A 17,399-nucleotide genomic window follows, 5' to 3' on the forward strand; every position below is an offset into this window, starting at 1 on the left:
GACTTTCATTTTTGTGGAAGCCTAGGTGGCTGAGTGGGTTAGATCGCTGACTTTGTGTGCTGGCAATTAGGTGCCTCACTCTGGCAGTGTCGGTTTGAATCCCGGACGGCACTCAACCCCAAAAAGTAATAGAATCTGTACTATACGAAGAAAGCATTATCCAATATATGAACTGATTTGAACTGACAACCCTGTCCTACCCACAAATAATCAATGTGTCGTCCACTTTAATTACCCTGTTAAGTGAAATCAATATGAGCAGCAGAATAGTAATGACAAGAACAATATGCAGTGTGATGGGGACATGACTGAATGTGTCAGCAGATCTCCTTGTGACTCTCATCTCATTCCTTCACAACATGGACGGCATGCTATTCAACATGGCTCTGTGGGTGTGGGTGTGTTTGTGTGTTGTTTCACACCACACTCGGCAATATTCCAGCTATATGACGTGGGTTGTTAAAAATAAAAGTCAAGTGATGGATATTGTGAGCAAGGTTAGATGACAGCCCCACAACCAACTCCATGAGCTTGGCCACCCATCCCAAAGTTGTCTCTTAGGACAAGCACAGATTGCTGGGGATCTATTCTGACCTGGAAATAAAATATGTTAACAAACATTGCAATTTGATGTATTCTGCTGACAACATTGATATTCAAATATTTTCTGCATAATTTGTTAGGACTAACTGACTCAGTAGATCAAAAGTAAGTAATGTCAAGGCCTCTGACAAAAGGCCAGATTCTTTGTCAGTAAGTATGCCCATTTATTGTGATGAACAATGTAAAGTTTCAGGCAGTTAAATGAAAGCAGATACCATTGAAAGTCATTGTTATATCTCTGGGCCTTGTGGGCCCAAATAAACTTACATTTTTTGCACACTGAATAAATATGAACAGAATCACTTTACCCAGTTCAAGTTGTGGATGAAAGTCATGGTGCTTTCCATGGAAACAATTCAAAGACCAAACTTAAACATGTATATCAAAGTTTCAGATAGGGGAAAAGATTCTTAAATATTTCAAACATCAAACTCAAACTTTAACTTTGATGACTTCTTGTTGTCAGGGACAATCATGAATAGTCAATCAGTTCAAAGGAAAGAACATCGAAAACGAAAAAGGCAGACATTCTGATGTAATAAAACATGTATATCATCCTTGTTCTGCTTGAAACTGGCTGAAAATTCAATGTGAGACCTGTTGTGTTGCTACCAATTACAACAGAGTTCATACACATTTGATTAGCCATAAGTTGAAAGAAACGATTCCAGAAGTAAAATAAGATGACACTGCTGGCCTGTTGCCAAGGAGCTGAATAAAGAAGACATCAACCCGCTACAGTTAGTTACATGATATAAACTGAAGATGGCTCCAGTAAGTACCACAACATCAGTCATTGATTTCTGTCTGCTGGTTGTCATTCTGACAGCCTTCCATCACAAACATACCAGCAATGCTTTGGACTTTGTGCTCAACTAGGTCTAAGCACAACCAGGATCCTTGGCAGAGTATGGTTCAACATGATCATGTTATATTTAACAATACCTGTGCAGGTTATTGTCATCATGCAGCCAAAGACATTTTCTAAAAAGGGATCAACTGTTCAACAACACACATGTGTTACATTCCATAACTGCTGGTTCATGTTTTCATGCAGTTGTAGTCTCCCTTGCCTTCACTCATTGTATTTACAGAATCTCATCATGCATTTTAAATTTCACTGAAAACTATCAACATGTTGAAGATATCATCTGGATACCCATCTCAAGACTAATTGTGACATACTTCCAACTGACCAGTTGGCTGCTTATTGATTTTGACCTGGCTTTCATTACACTCCAGAGCAGTGATGACTATGAGAGTAACATACGAGCTATGGGGAATTACGGTTAATATTTCCTGAAGGAAAACTAATGTATCCCTACACAACAGCAATCAAACAACTTTTTCACGACATCAGATTGTGTAAAATAGTTCAGTATTAATAATTTAGTATATTTGTATCACTTTCATTTTCACTTACACAAAAACATGCAAAACATGTTGCTGCATATAATTAATAAACTCTAACAAATGCAAGTCAACAATATCAGAAGTCAACATTGGTGAGTGCGAGAATGTCAGCTCAAGTGGGTCACACATGTTGACAGAACGTTACAGCGGCTCAGTAAGACAATTTTAAAGTTTTCGAACATGAACATGATGCCAGACATGCATACCATCACTGGATGATAGATGGATATGGGATATTTAACAAGTTGTAGTTATTTATTCAGAATCAGAATCCAGCATTATGCAAGGTCTCATTCCACATCAGCATGATGGATGATAGACTGAAAGAACAGACGAAAGGAAAGCCGAGGTATTTCTAGAAACACTGTAATTCCCAAGAGCATAACAGAACATTAAATACCTTCTCCACGGCTTCCTTTCTGGGTAAGTATGAGTATCAAACCACTTACACACCGTGATCACTTAGCAATAAACAACTCATGCTACACAGCAGGAATGACTCAATATTAACCAATCATGCTCTAGAGCAGTGATGACTTTGTATTAATCCATGCATGCTCATGAGCAGTGATTGTTTAGTAATAAACCAGAGAGAGAGAGAGAGAGAAACCAGAGAGAGAGAGAGAGAGAGAGAGAGAGAGAGAGGGTTGCACACAGTATGTGACATATTACAACAGGGTATTAAGGTTGCACACAGTATGGGACATATTACAACAGGGTATTAAGGTTGCACACAGTGGGGGACATATTACAATAGTGTATCAGGGTTGCACACAGTATGGGACATATTACAACAGGGTATTAAGGTTGCACACAGTATGGGACATATTACAACAGGGTATTAAGGTTGCACACTGTGGGGGACATATTACAACAGGGTATTAAGGTTGCACACAGTATGGGACATATTACAACAGGGTATTAAGGTTGCACACAGTATGGGACATATTACAACAGGGTATTAAGGTTGCACACAGTGTGACATATTACAACAGGGTATTTAGGTTGCACACTGTGGGGGACATATTACAACAGGGTATCAAGGTTGCACACAGTATGGGACATATTACAACAGGGTATTAAGGTTGCACACAGTGGGGGACATATTACAACAGGGTATCAGGGTTGCACACAGTATGGGACATATTACATCAGGGTATTAAGGTTGCACACAGTATGTGACATATTACAACAGGGTATTAAGGTTGCACACAGTGGGGGACATATTAAAACAGGGTATTAAGGTTGCACACAGCATGGGACATGTTACAACAGGGTATTAAGGTTGCACACAGTATGGTTCATATTACAACAGGGTATCAGGGTTGCACACAGTGGGGGACATATTACAACAGTGTATCAGGGTTTCACACACAGTATGGGACATATTACAACAGGGTATTAAGGTTGCACACAGTATGGGACATATAACAACAGGGTATCAGGGTTGCACACAGTATGGGACATATTACAACAGTGTTTCAGGGTTGCACACAGTATGGGACATATTACAACAGGGTATTAAGGTTGCACACAGTGGGGGACATATTACAACAGGGTATTAAGGTTGCACACAGTATGGGACATATTACAACAGGGTATTAAGGTTGCACACAGTATGGGACATATTACAACAGGGTATTAAAGTTGCACACAGTGGGGGACATATTACAACTCGGTATCAAGGTTGCACACAGTATGTGACATATTACAAAAAAAACATTAGAGTTACATGTTAAAATGAAAAACATTAGAGATGCATGTGTACCAAAATTCGAGCTACAAAGCCAGATCTGTGAGTAAAATTGTGTCGCGAAGTTTGGTACACATGCATCTCTAATGTTTTTCATCTGAACATGTAGCTCTAATGTTTTTCATATTAACATGTAGCTCTAATGTTTTTCATCTCAACATGTAGCTCTAATGTTTTTCATATTAACATGTAGCTCTAATGTTTTTCACATTAACATGTAGCTCTAATGTTTTTCATCTCAACATGTAGCTCTGTTTTTCATATTAACATGTAGCTCTAATGTTTTTCATCTCAACATGTAGCTCTAAAGTTTTTCATATAAACATGTAGCTCTAATGTTTTTCATATTAACATGTAGCTCTAATGTTTTTCATATTAACATGTAGCTCTAATGTTTTTCATCTCAACATGTAGCTCTAATGTTTTTCATCTCAACATGTAGCTCTAATGTTTTTCATATTAACATGTAGCTCTAAAGTTTTTCATATTAACATGTAGCTCTAATGTTTTTCATATTAACATGTAGCTCTAATGTTTTTCATATTAACATGTAGCTCTAATGTTTTTCATCTCAACATGTAGCTCTAATGTTTTTCATCTCAACATGTAGCTCTAATGTTTTTCATCTCAACATGTAGCTCTAATGTTTTTCATCTCAACATGTAGCTCTAATGTTTTTCATATAAACATGTAGCTCTGTTTTTCATATTAACATGTAGCTCTAATGTTTTTCATCTCAACATGTAGCTCTAATGTTTTTCATCTCAACATGCAGCTCTAATGTTTTTCATCTCAACATGTAGCTCTAATGTTTTTCATATTAACATGTAGTTCTAAAGTTTTTCATATTAACATGTAGCTCTAATGTTTTTCATATTAACATGTAGCTCTAATGTTTTTCAAATTAACATGTAGCTCTAATGTTTTTCATCTCAACATGTAGCTCTAATGTTTTTCATCTCAACATGTAGCTCTAATGTTTTTCATATTAACATGTAGCTCTAATGTTTTTCATCTCAACATGTAGCTCTAATGTTTTTCATATTAACATGTAGCTCTAAAGCTTTTCATATTAACATGTAGCTCTAATGTTTTTCATATTAACATGTAGCTCTAATGTTTTTCATATTAACATGTAGCTCTAATGTTTTTCATATCAACATGTAGCTCTAATGTTTTTCATATCAACATGTAGCTCTAATGTTTTTCATCTCAACATGTAGCTCTAATGTTTTTCATATCAACATGTAGCTCTTATTTTTTTCATATTTACATGTAGCTCTAATGTTTTTCATCTCAACATGTAGCTCTAATGTTTTTCATATCAACATGTAGCTCTAATGTTTTTCATATTAACATGTAGCTCTAATGTTTTTCATATTAACATGTAGCTCTAATGTTTTTCATATTAACATGTAGCTCTAATGTTTTTCATCTCAACATGTAGCTCTAATGTTTTTCATATTAACATGTAGCTCTAATGTTTTTCATATTAACATGTAGCTCTAATGTTTTTCATCTCAACATGTAGCTCTAATGTTTTTCATATTAACATGTAGCTCTAAAGCTTTTCATATTAACATGTAGCTCTAATGTTTTTCATATTAACATGTAGCTCTAATGTTTTTCATATTAACATGTAGCTCTAATGTTTTTCATATCAACATGTAGCTCTAATGTTTTTCATATCAACATGTAGCTCTAATGTTTTTCATCTCAACATGTAGCTCTAATGTTTTTCATATTAACATGTAGCTCTTATGTTTTTCATATTTACATGTAGCTCTAATGTTTTTCATCTCAACATGTAGCTCTAATGTTTTTCATATCAACACGTAGCTCTAATGTTTTTCACATTAACATGTAGCTCTAATGTTTTTCATCTCAACATGTAGCTCTGTTTTTCATATTAACATGTAGCTCTAATGTTTTTCATATTAACATGTAGCTCTAATGTTTTTCATATCAACATGTAGCTCTAATGTTTTTCATATTAACATGTAGCTCTAATGTTTTTCATATTAACATGTAGCTCTAATGTTTTTCAAATTAACATGTAGCTCTAATGTTTTTCATCTCAACATGTAGCTCTAATGTTTTTCATCTCAACATGTAGCTCTAATGTTTTTCATATTAACATGTAGCTCTAATGTTTTTCATATTAACATGTAGCTCTAATGTTTTTCATCTCAACATGTAGCTCTAATGTTTTTCATATTAACATGTAGCTCTAAAGCTTTTCATATTAACATGTAGCTCTAATGTTTTTCATATTAACATGTAGCTCTAATGTTTTTCATATTAACATGTAGCTCTAATGTTTTTCATATCAACATGTAGCTCTAATGTTTTTCATATCAACATGTAGCTCTAATGTTTTTCATCTCAACATGTAGCTCTAATGTTTTTCATATCAACATGTAGCTCTTATGTTTTTCATCTCAACATGTAGCTCTAATGTTTTTCATCTCAACATGTAGCTCTAATGTTTTTCATATTAACATGTAGCTCTAATGGTTGTCATCTCAACACGTAGCTCTAATGTTTTTCATATAAACATGTAGCTGTTTTTCATATTAACATGTAGCTCTAATGTTTTTCATATCAACATGTAGCTCTAATGTTTTTCATATCAACATGTAGCTCTAATGTTTTTCATCTCAACATGTAGCTCTAATGTTTTTCATATCAACATGTAGCTCTTATGTTTTTCATATTTACATGTAGCTCTAATGTTTTTCATCTCAACATGTAGCTCTAATGTTTTTCATATCAACACGTAGCTCTAATGTTTTTCACATTAACATGTAGCTCTAATGTTTTTCATCTCAACATGTAGCTCTGTTTTTCATATTAACATGTAGCTCTAATGTTTTTCATATTAACATGTAGCTCTAATGTTTTTCATATTAACATGTAGCTCTAATGTTTTTCATCTCAACATGTAGCTCTAATGTTTTTCATTTCAACATGTAGCTCTAATGTTTTTCATATTAACATGTAGCTCTAAAGTTTTTCATATTAACATGTAGCTCTAATGTTTTTCATATTAACATGTAGCTCTAATGTTTTTCATATTAACATGTAGCTCTAATGTTTTTCATCTCAACATGTAGCTCTAATGTTTTTCATCTCAACATGTAGCTCTAATGTTTTTCATATTAACATGTAGCTCTAATGGTTGTCATCTCAACACGTAGCTCTAATGTTTTTCATATAAACATGTAGCTGTTTTTCATATTAACATGTAGCTCTAATGTTTTTCATCTCAACATGTAGCTCTAATGTTTTTCATCTCAACATGTAGCTCTAATGTTTTTCATCTCAACATGTAGCTCTAATGTTTTTCATATTAACATGTAGCTCTAAAGTTTTTCATATTAACATGTAGCTCTAATGTTTTTCATATTAACATGTAGCTCTAATGTTTTTCATCTCAACATGTAGCTCTAATGTTTTTCATTTCAACATGTAGCTCTAATGTTTTTCATATTAACATGTAGCTCTAAAGTTTTTCATATTAACATGTAGCTCTAATGTTTTTCATATTAACATGTAGCTCTAATGTTTTTCATATTAACATGTAGCTCTAATGTTTTTCATCTCAACATGTAGCTCTAATGTTTTTCATCTCAACATGTAGCTCTAATGTTTTTCATATTAACATGTAGCTCTAATGGTTGTCATCTCAACACGTAGCTCTAATGTTTTTCATATAAACATGTAGCTGTTTTTCATATTAACATGTAGCTCTAATGTTTTTCATCTCAACATGTAGCTCTAATGTTTTTCATCTCAACATGTAGCTCTAATGTTTTTCATCTCAACATGTAGCTCTAATGTTTTTCATATTAACATGTAGCTCTAAAGTTTTTCATATTAACATGTAGCTCTAATGTTTTTCATATTAACATGTAGCTCTAATGTTTTTCAAATTAACATGTAGCTCTAATGTTTTTCATCTCAACATGTAGCTCTAATGTTTTTCATCTCAACATGTAGCTCTAATGTTTTTCATATTAACATGTAGCTCTAATGTTTTTCATCTCAACATGTAGCTCTAATGTTTTTCATCTCAACATGTAGCTCTAATGTTTTTCATATTAACATGTAGCTCTAAAGCTTTTCATATTAACATGTAGCTCTAATGTTTTTCATATTAACATGTAGCTCTAATGTTTTTCATATTAACATGTAGCTCTAATGTTTTTCATATCAACATGTAGCTCTAATGTTTTTCATATCAACATGTAGCTCTAATGTTTTTCATCTCAACATGTAGCTCTAATGTTTTTCATATCAACATGTAGCTCTTATGTTTTTCATATTTACATGTAGCTCTAAAGTTTTTTATTGAAGCAATTTCTAAGTTAAAAGTTTCATGCTGGATAACCTTCATGAGGTTAGATGGACAATATTTAGTTCAGAGCCAGTATGTACAAACACAAGACTAAACAAAACTGCAACAAATTACAAAATGTACTGCCAAAAAAATAGGACGAACAAGAAATCACCAGAAATGTCTTCTTCAGATTTCAAAACATTCGTATTTTGACTGAATACATCTTAACCAATACTAATCTTGTTGGCTGAATGTATCTGACTGCTGGTTGGTTAAATCCCATGGGATTGACCAATCTTGCACAGGTTTTCATCACAGCAAATCTTTATCAAATGTACTTATAATTTGGATTTTAAGTCTGAGTATATATAAATATGCCTAATTTAATGAAAGATTGAAACAATTTACCTTGGCCTGATATCTGTAGATTTTTATAGTTTACTCAACCAAGGACAATAGATAATAAGAATAGGACAAATATATTTGTGATCAGTCTAGTTTCTACACAGCTCCACAGCAAGGAGTCACAAAACATTAATGTTTGACATGCTTAATGCAGAAGTTCACAGTCAACAGTGTCATAATATCAATGTCATTTATCACTGTGATGAAACCCTCCAGCATAGGTGTGGTGTTAACAAACTATCACAGAGAATATGGTATTCAAAACCAACGATCACAGGGTGCCGACATGTCTTAGTGACGCAACTCTGCACAGGGAACGAGTAACGACACTGGTGAAATTATTCACTTGGAATACAACAGTCAAAATGAAAACCATGCTCTGCAGGGGCTATTTTGACATCTGGAACACTGGAAGGATATAGAAAACAAAATGCCTTATGAATGAGATTTTGCATAAATACATTTTTAAGTTGGTTGTCATTCATGATTTAAATGGACTAATGCAGTTATAAAGCCCTTGTGAATCTATGAAACCCGAGAATGCAGTTATAAAGCCCTTCTGAATGTATGAAACCTGAGAATGCAGTTATAAAGCCTTTGTGAATCTATGAAAACTGAGAATGCAGTTATAAAGCCCTTCTGAATGTATGAAACCTGAGAATGCAGTTATAAAGCCTTTGTGAATCTATGAAAACTGAGAATGCAGTTATAAAGCCTTTGTGAATCTGAAACCTGAGAATGTAGTTATAAAGCCTTTGTGAATCTGAAACCTGAGAATGCAGTTATAAAGCCTTTGTGAATCTGAAACCTGAGAATGCAGTTATAAAGCCTTTGTGAATCTATGAAAACTGAGAATGCAGTTATAAAGCCCTTCTGAATCTATGAAACCTGAGAATGCAGTTATAAAGCCTTTGTGAATCTATGAAAACTGAGAATGCAGTTATAAAGCCTTTGTGAATCTGAAACCTGAGAATGTAGTTATAAAGCCTTTGTGAATCTGAAACCTGAGAATGTAGTTATAAAGCCTTTGTGAATCTATGAAACCTGAGAATGTAGTTATAAAGCCTTTGTGAATCTAAAACCTGAGAATGCAGTTATAAAGCCTTAGTGAATGTGAAACCTGAGAATGCAGTTATAAAGTCTTTGTAAATCTATGAAACCCGAGAATGCAGTTAAAAAGCCTTTGTGAATGTATGAAACCTGAGAATGCAGTTATAAAGCCTTTGTGAATCTGAAACCTGAGAATGCAGTTATAAAGCCTTTGTGGATCTGAAACCTGAGAATGCAGTTATAAAGCCTTTGTGAATCTGAAACCTGAGAATGCAGTTATAAAACCTTTGTGAATGTATGAAACCTGAGAATATAGTTATAACGCCTTAGTGAATGTATGAAACCTGAGAATGCAGTTATGAAGCCCTTGTGAATGTATGAAACCTGAGAATGCAGTTATAAAGCCTTAGTGAATGTGAAACCTGAGAATGTAGTTATAAAGCCCTTGTGAATGTGTGAAACCTGTGGATGTCAGCAGTTTCTACATCACTGATTATCCGAGCAACAGCTGTAAATTGCAAGACATTTATCAACTATGTCACTACTTCCTGTACCCAGACAAACACTAACGCTCAGACATTGTGACTCGCATCAATTATTCATGATAAGTATCAGACTAAGTAAACTAGACGTATACCTATTTTTCAGATCAATTATCTCATTGACAGCCTGAGTTCAGTGTATGGAATACAGGCTCTGTAATCAGCGGGTGTGTGTACATTGACAGTAGCCATCAGCTGATGTGTGTACACTGACTGTAGCCATCAGCTGATGTGTGTACACTGACTGTAGCCATCAGCTGATGTGTGTACACTGACAGTAGCCATCAGCTGATGTGTGTACACTGACAGTAGCCATCAGCTGATGTGTGTACACTGACAGTAGCCATCAGCTGATGTGTGTACACTGACAGTAGCCATCAGCTGATGTGTGTACACTGACAGTAGCCATCAGCTGATGTGTGTACACTGACTGTAGCCATCAGCTGATGTGTGTACACTGACTGTAGCCATCAGCTGATGTGTGTACACTGACAGTAGACATCAGCTGATGTGTGTACACTGACAGTAGACATCAGCTGATGTGTGTACACTGACTGTAGCCATCAACTGATGTATGTACACTGACAGTAGCCATCAGCTGATGTGTGTACACTGACTGTAGCCATCAACTGATGTGTGTACACTGACAGAAGCCATCAGCTGATGTATGTACACTGACAGTAGCCATCAGCTGATGTGTGTACACTGACAGTAGCCATCAGCTGATGTGTGTACACTGACAGTAGCCATCAGCTGATGTGTGTACACTGACAGTAGCCATCAGCTGATGTGTGTACACTGACAGTAGCCATCAGCTGATGTGTGTACACTGACAGTAGCCATCAGCTGATGTGTGTACACTGACAGTAGCCATCAGCTGATGTGTGTACACTGACAGTAGCCATCAGCTGATGTGTGTACACTGACTGTAGCCATCAGCTGATGTGTGTACACTGACAGTAGCCATCAGCTGATGTGTGTACACTGACAGTAGCCATCAGCTGATGTGTGTACACTGACAGTAGCCATCAGCTGATGTGTGTACACTGACAGTAGCCATCAGCTGATGTGTGTACACTGACTGTAGCCATCAGCTGATGTGTGTACACTGACAGTAGCCATCAGCTGATGTGTGTACACTGACAGTAGCCATCAGTGGATGTGTTTACAGTAGCTGTATGGATCTCTGTGTGTGTCAGCAGTTTGGGTCCGTGTGTGTCAGCTGTATGGGTCTGTGCGTGTCAGCTGTATGGGTCTGTGTGTGTCAGCTGTATGGGTCTGTGTGTCACCTATATTGGTCTATGTGTGTCAGCAGTTTGGGTTCGTGTGTGTCAGCTGTATGGGTCTGTGTGTGTCAGCTGTATGGGTCTGTGTGTCACCTGTATGGATCTGAGTGTCACCTGTTTGGGTCTGTGTGTCAGCTGTATGGGTCTGTGCGTGTCAGCTGTATGGGTCTGTGTGTCGGCTGTATGGGTCTGTGTGTCACCTATATTGGTCTATGTGTGTCAGCAGTTTGGGTTCGTGTGTGTCAGCTGTATGGGTCTGTGTGTGTCAGCTGTTAGGGGTCTGTGTGTGTCAGCTGTATGGGTCTGTGTGTCAGCTGTATGGGTCAGTGTGTGTCAGCTGTATGGGTCTGTGTGTCAGCTGTATGGGTCCGTGTGTGTCAGCTGTATGGGTCCGTGTGCGTCAGCTGTATGGGTCTGTGTGGGTCAGCTGTATGGGTCTGTGTGGGTCAGCAGCAATGGTCTCTGTGTGTAAAGTGTATTGGTCTCTGGTCATAGGAGGTTCATTACCAGTGTCAGGACTTCATGTAATGGGATGGAGTTTCACATAACACTGGCAAATGAATCCAATTATTTAGATTGACAATTACTCCAGTACAAAGGGCATTACGTACTTGTAGATTCCATGCTCTATTATGCTGAAGAGTTCGTCATCTACTACTGCCACTCAATTGCCAAGGGGTAATGGGCACTTCCATCACAGTTACGTGTAATTCACTTAGTTTCAGACTAACCTAGGTTTTCAAAAAGATCCAGTAGGTTTTTGTAACACAGTGCTGCCATGGGATTTATCTACAAAGTTGATCAAGATGTTTCAGCTCTGCTGTGATCATACAGAAATAAAATGTTAGTTTCATGTGTTTAAGATATAAGCCCAAATTACCCCAAGTTATATTCATAAATATTTTTCACATAGATTTTGGACGAGATCTTGATCTTCAGTGTAGATACCTTCTCCTTTGGTATATGGGTGTCTGAAGTGTCTGAATACAAAGTGAATGTGTACAGACGAAATGTTGGACCTTCAGTTAATGTCCGGCACAATAGTTGACATGTCAGTAACTTTTGTTAATAATGATGGTACACTGTTACAGTACATAACTTGATCATGCAGATTTCAGAACATATCAATATGAGGTTTACAAAGAAATCCCAAGGGCAGTCATATCATAACTCAAAACATCTAAAACATCCTCAAATAAAGAAGCATAGTATCTGTCTTTGCCAAGACCTTATTCACACACTAGCCTGTACATGTCTTTCAAAATATCTTACTCTGGAACAAAGAGGTTACATTTGATTGATTTATTTATTCATCATTCATTGCATTTTCTAGCCTGGCTTGGGCCTTAGGACTGTACAAGCCACTGATTAATAAGGATTCCCTCATCAAAAATGACAACTAGACAATGTCACGAAAGTCTCTTTTAATCTAAAATATATCACAACACAAGTGAGAAAAAGTTGCAAAAATCCAAGGCTTATCGAAGAGGTTTTCTACCGCTATGGAAAAGTGTTGATATTTTTCAGATCAAAAGATATGACTGTGGTATTTTAATGAATTATCCAATGGCACTTTCATCAAGGTATGAAAACAATTAAGACATTGCTGTAAAAAAACTGCAAGGGAGGACTGTTGAAATTTGTTTGATATATTGGGGGTCACAAATGTGTGTACTGTAGTGACAATGGGGTGGTTACATTGATTGATTCACCACTAATTCGTTACTATGTCAGGTATTATGTGGTGATTAATCAATTCGGTCTTGCCATTAATTCATGATTCGGAATTTGTCACTTGCATGGATTCTATACGATAATATACAGTAAAGCAGTTCATTCCAGCCATTAGAATGTTGCATCCATAATAACCATGCTCTACTGTGTTCATTTGATGACCGCGTAGAAATGTAATATCAAAATGCACTTGTTTCATATGGTTGAATCTTGTATGGCCTAACTATTCTTTGTAGCACCTTGATATCTATGAGAAAACTTAAAATGAAAAGGGGTGCGATATTCAAGTCCCAATGCTGTATGTCATGTTTTAAATATTTGGAGCTAATGCTTATCAAGAAAATTATCAATACACAGTGAAAAGTCCAGAAGACTTTGAGGCTTTGAAAACACATTTAACAATGTTCTTCAACCAATCAGATTACGGCACAGACTATCAATCCTAGGAAATGATATTAAGAACAATTTCACTGAAAGACGCCCTTGGAATGATTACATAAAAGTTGTCATTAAACCAAACCAAAACAGATGGGATTCATTCATTTTCCTTGGATCCAAAGGTTGGATTTTTTAAAAGAAATTCTGGTCCTTCATAACCCCAATAGCCACAATACGCGGTGGTGTATCCTTGTGGTGCAAGTGTTCACTCATCACACTTAAAGACCTGGGTGTGATTCCTGACATGTGTACAATGTGTGAAGCCCATTTCTAGTGTCCCCCTGCTGTGATATTACTAAATGCGGTGTAAAACCATACTCAATCACTCAAACATGCTATCAAACATATCATGAAGAAATGAATAGGGGCTGCTTATTGAAAGACATTGCCAACACCAGACAAGGCCATTTCTTTAAACCAGTGCAACAACTGCAACATCTCTCAAGGACATGACAGCCACTGTCTGGCTGCCCATGCAACATCACATGCTTCATGGGGTGGGCTTGTTCTCGACCCTATGGTATTACACAATAAATATGGGGTGGGCTTGTACTCAACCCTATGGTATCACACAATAAATATGGGTGGGCTTGTACTCGACCCTATGGTGTTTCACAATAAATATGGGTGGGCTTGTACTCAACCCTATGGTGTTTCACAATAAATATGGGTGGGCTTGTACTCGACCCTATGGTGTTTCACAATAAATATGGGTGGGCTTGTACTCGACCCTATGTATGCCACAATAAATATGGGTGGGCTTGTTCTCAACCCTATGGTATTACACAAAAAATATGGGTGGGCTTGTCCTCGACCCTATGGTATCACACAATAAAATGGGTGGGCTTGTTCTCGACCCTATGGTATTACACAATAAATATGGGTGGGCTTGTACTCAACCCTATGGTATAACACAATAAATATGGGGTGGGCTTGTACTCGACCCTATGGTATATTACACAATAAATATGGGGTGATCTTGTACTTGACCCTACGGTGTTACACAATAAATATGGGGTGGGCTTGTTCTCGACCCTTTGGTATATTACACCATAAATATGGGGTGGGCTTGTTCTCGACCCTATGGTATAACACAATGAATATGGGGTGGGCTTGTTCTCGACCCTATGGTATTACACAATAAATATAGGTGGGCTTGTTCTCGACCCTATGGTGTTACACAATAAATATAGGTGGGCTTGTACTCGACCCTATGGTATTACACAATGAATAAGGGGTGGGCTTGTACTCAACCCTATGGTATTACACAATAAATATGGGGTGGGCTTGTACTTGACCCTACGGTGTTACACAATAAATATGGGGTGATCTTGTACTTGACCCTATGGTATTACACAATGAATAAGGGGTGGGCTTGTTCTCGACCCTATGGTATTACACAATAAATATGGGGTGGGCTTGTTCTTGACCCTATGGTATTACACAATAAATATGGGGTGGGCTTGTTCTTGACCCTATGGTATTACACAATAAATATGGGGTGGGCTTGTACTCGACCCTATGGTATTACACAATAAATATGGGGTGATCTTGTACTTGACCCTACGGTATTACACAATAAATATGGGGTGATCTTGTACTTGACCCTACGGTGTTACACAATAAATATGGGGTGGGCTTGTTCTCGACCCTTTGGTATATTACACCATAAATATGGGGTGGGCTTGTTCTCGACCCTATGGTATAACACAATGAATATGGGGTGGGCTTGTTCTCGACCCTATGGTATTACACAATAAATATAGGTGGGCTTGTTCTCGACCCTATGGTGTTACACAATAAATATAGGTGGGCTTGTACTCGACCCTATGGTATTACACAATGAATAAGGGGTGGGCTTGTACTCAACCCTATGGTATTACACAATAAATATAGGTGGGCTTGTACTCGACCCTATGGTATTACACAATGAATAAGGGGTGGGCTTGTACTCAACCCTATGGTATTACACAATAAATATGGGGTGGGCTTGTTCTTGACCCTATGGTATTACACAATAAATATGGGGTGGGCTTGTTCTCGACCCTACGGTGTTACACAATAAATATGGGGTGGGCTTGTTCTTGACCCTATGGTATTACACAATAAATATGGGGTGGGCTTGTACTTGACCCTACGGTGTTACACAATAAATATGGGGTGGGCTTGTTCTCGACCCTTTGGTATATTACACCATAAATATGGGGTGGGCTTGTTCTCGACCCTATGGTATAACACAATGAATATGGGGTGGGCTTGTTCTCGACCCTATGGTATTACACAATAAATATAGGTGGGCTTGTTCTCGACCCTATGGTGTTACACAATAAATATAGGTGGGCTTGTACTCGACCCTATGGTATTACACAATGAATAAGGGGTGGGCTTGTACTCAACCCTATGGTATTACACAATAAATATGGGGTGGGCTTGTTCTCAACCCTATGGTATTACACAATGAATAAGGGGTGGGCTTGTACTCAACCCTATGGTATTACACAATAAATATGGGGTGGGCTTTACTCGACCCTATGGTATCACACAATAAATATGGGGTGGGCTTGTTCTCGACCCTATGGTATTACACAATAAATATGGGGTGGGCTTGTACTCGACCCTACGGTATTACACAAATTCATATGGGGTGGGCTTGTTCTCGACCCTATGGTATTACACAATAAATATGGGGTGGGCTTGTTCTCGACCCTATGGTATTACACAATAAATATGGGGTGGGCTTGTTCTTGACCCTATGGTATTACACAATAAATATGGGGTGGGCTTGTTCTCGACCCTATGGTATTACACAATAAATATGGGGTGGGCTTGTTCTCGACCCTATGGTATTACACAATAAATATGGGGTGGGCTTGTTCTTGACCCTATGGTATTACACAATAAATATGGGGTGGGCTTGTTCTCGACCCTATGGTATTACACAATGAATAAGGGGTGGGCTTGTTCTCGACCCTATGGTATTACACAATAAATATGGGGTGGGCTTTACTCGACCCTATGGTATCACACAATAAATATGGGGTGGGCTTGTACTCAACCCTATGGTATTACACAATAAATATGGGGGGGGCTTGTACTCGACCCTACGGTATTACACAATAAATATGGGGTGGGCTTGTTCTCGACCCTATGGTATTACACAATAAATATGGGGTGGGCTTGTTCTCGACCCTATGGTATTACACAATAAATATGGGGTGGGCTTGTTCTTGACCCTATGGTATTACACAATAAATATGGGGTGGGCTTGTACTTGACCCTACGGTATTACACAATAAATATGGGGTGGGCTTGTACTCGACCCTACGGTATTACACAATAAATATGGGGTGGGCATGTACTCGACCCTATGGTATTACACAATAAATATGGGGTGGGCTTGTTCTCGACCCTATGGTATTACACAATAAATATGGGGTGGGCATGTACTCGACCCTATGGTATTACACAATAAATATGGGGTGGGCATGTACTCGACCCTATGGTATCACACAATAAATATGGGGTGGGCTTGTTCTCGACCCTATGGTATTACACAATAAATATGGGGTGGGCTTGTTCTCGACCTTATGGTATTACACAATAAATATGGGGTAGGCTTGGGTTTTTTCTTTTTCATTTAAATTTCCTGGGCTAGTGAAAGTCGAAAAAGACAATACAATAAGCAACATAATGGTGAGATAGAAGGATACAATGTCACAGGTAAGTGAGATACAGGTGAGATAGAAGGATACACTGACACAGGTAAGTAAGATACAGGTGAGATAGAAGGATACACTGTCACAGGTAAGTGAGATACAGGTCAGATAGAAGGA

At 37.4% G+C, this 17,399-nt stretch overlaps 1 protein-coding gene across 3 annotated transcripts in view; it reads right to left on the bottom strand.

Moving 5' to 3' along the window:
* Positions 1 to 17,399, bottom strand: part of LOC139456398 (calcium/calmodulin-dependent protein kinase kinase 1-like) — a 160,170-nt gene that overhangs the window by 90,593 nt on the left and 52,178 nt on the right. The gene's annotated exons all lie outside the window — the stretch shown is intronic.

The sequence above is a fragment of the Haliotis cracherodii genome, unplaced genomic scaffold (assembly GCF_022045235.1).
Source record: "Haliotis cracherodii isolate W230 unplaced genomic scaffold, xgHalCrac1.p SCAF_11, whole genome shotgun sequence".
In the NCBI taxonomy this organism is placed as follows: Eukaryota; Metazoa; Mollusca; class Gastropoda; order Lepetellida; family Haliotidae; genus Haliotis; species Haliotis cracherodii.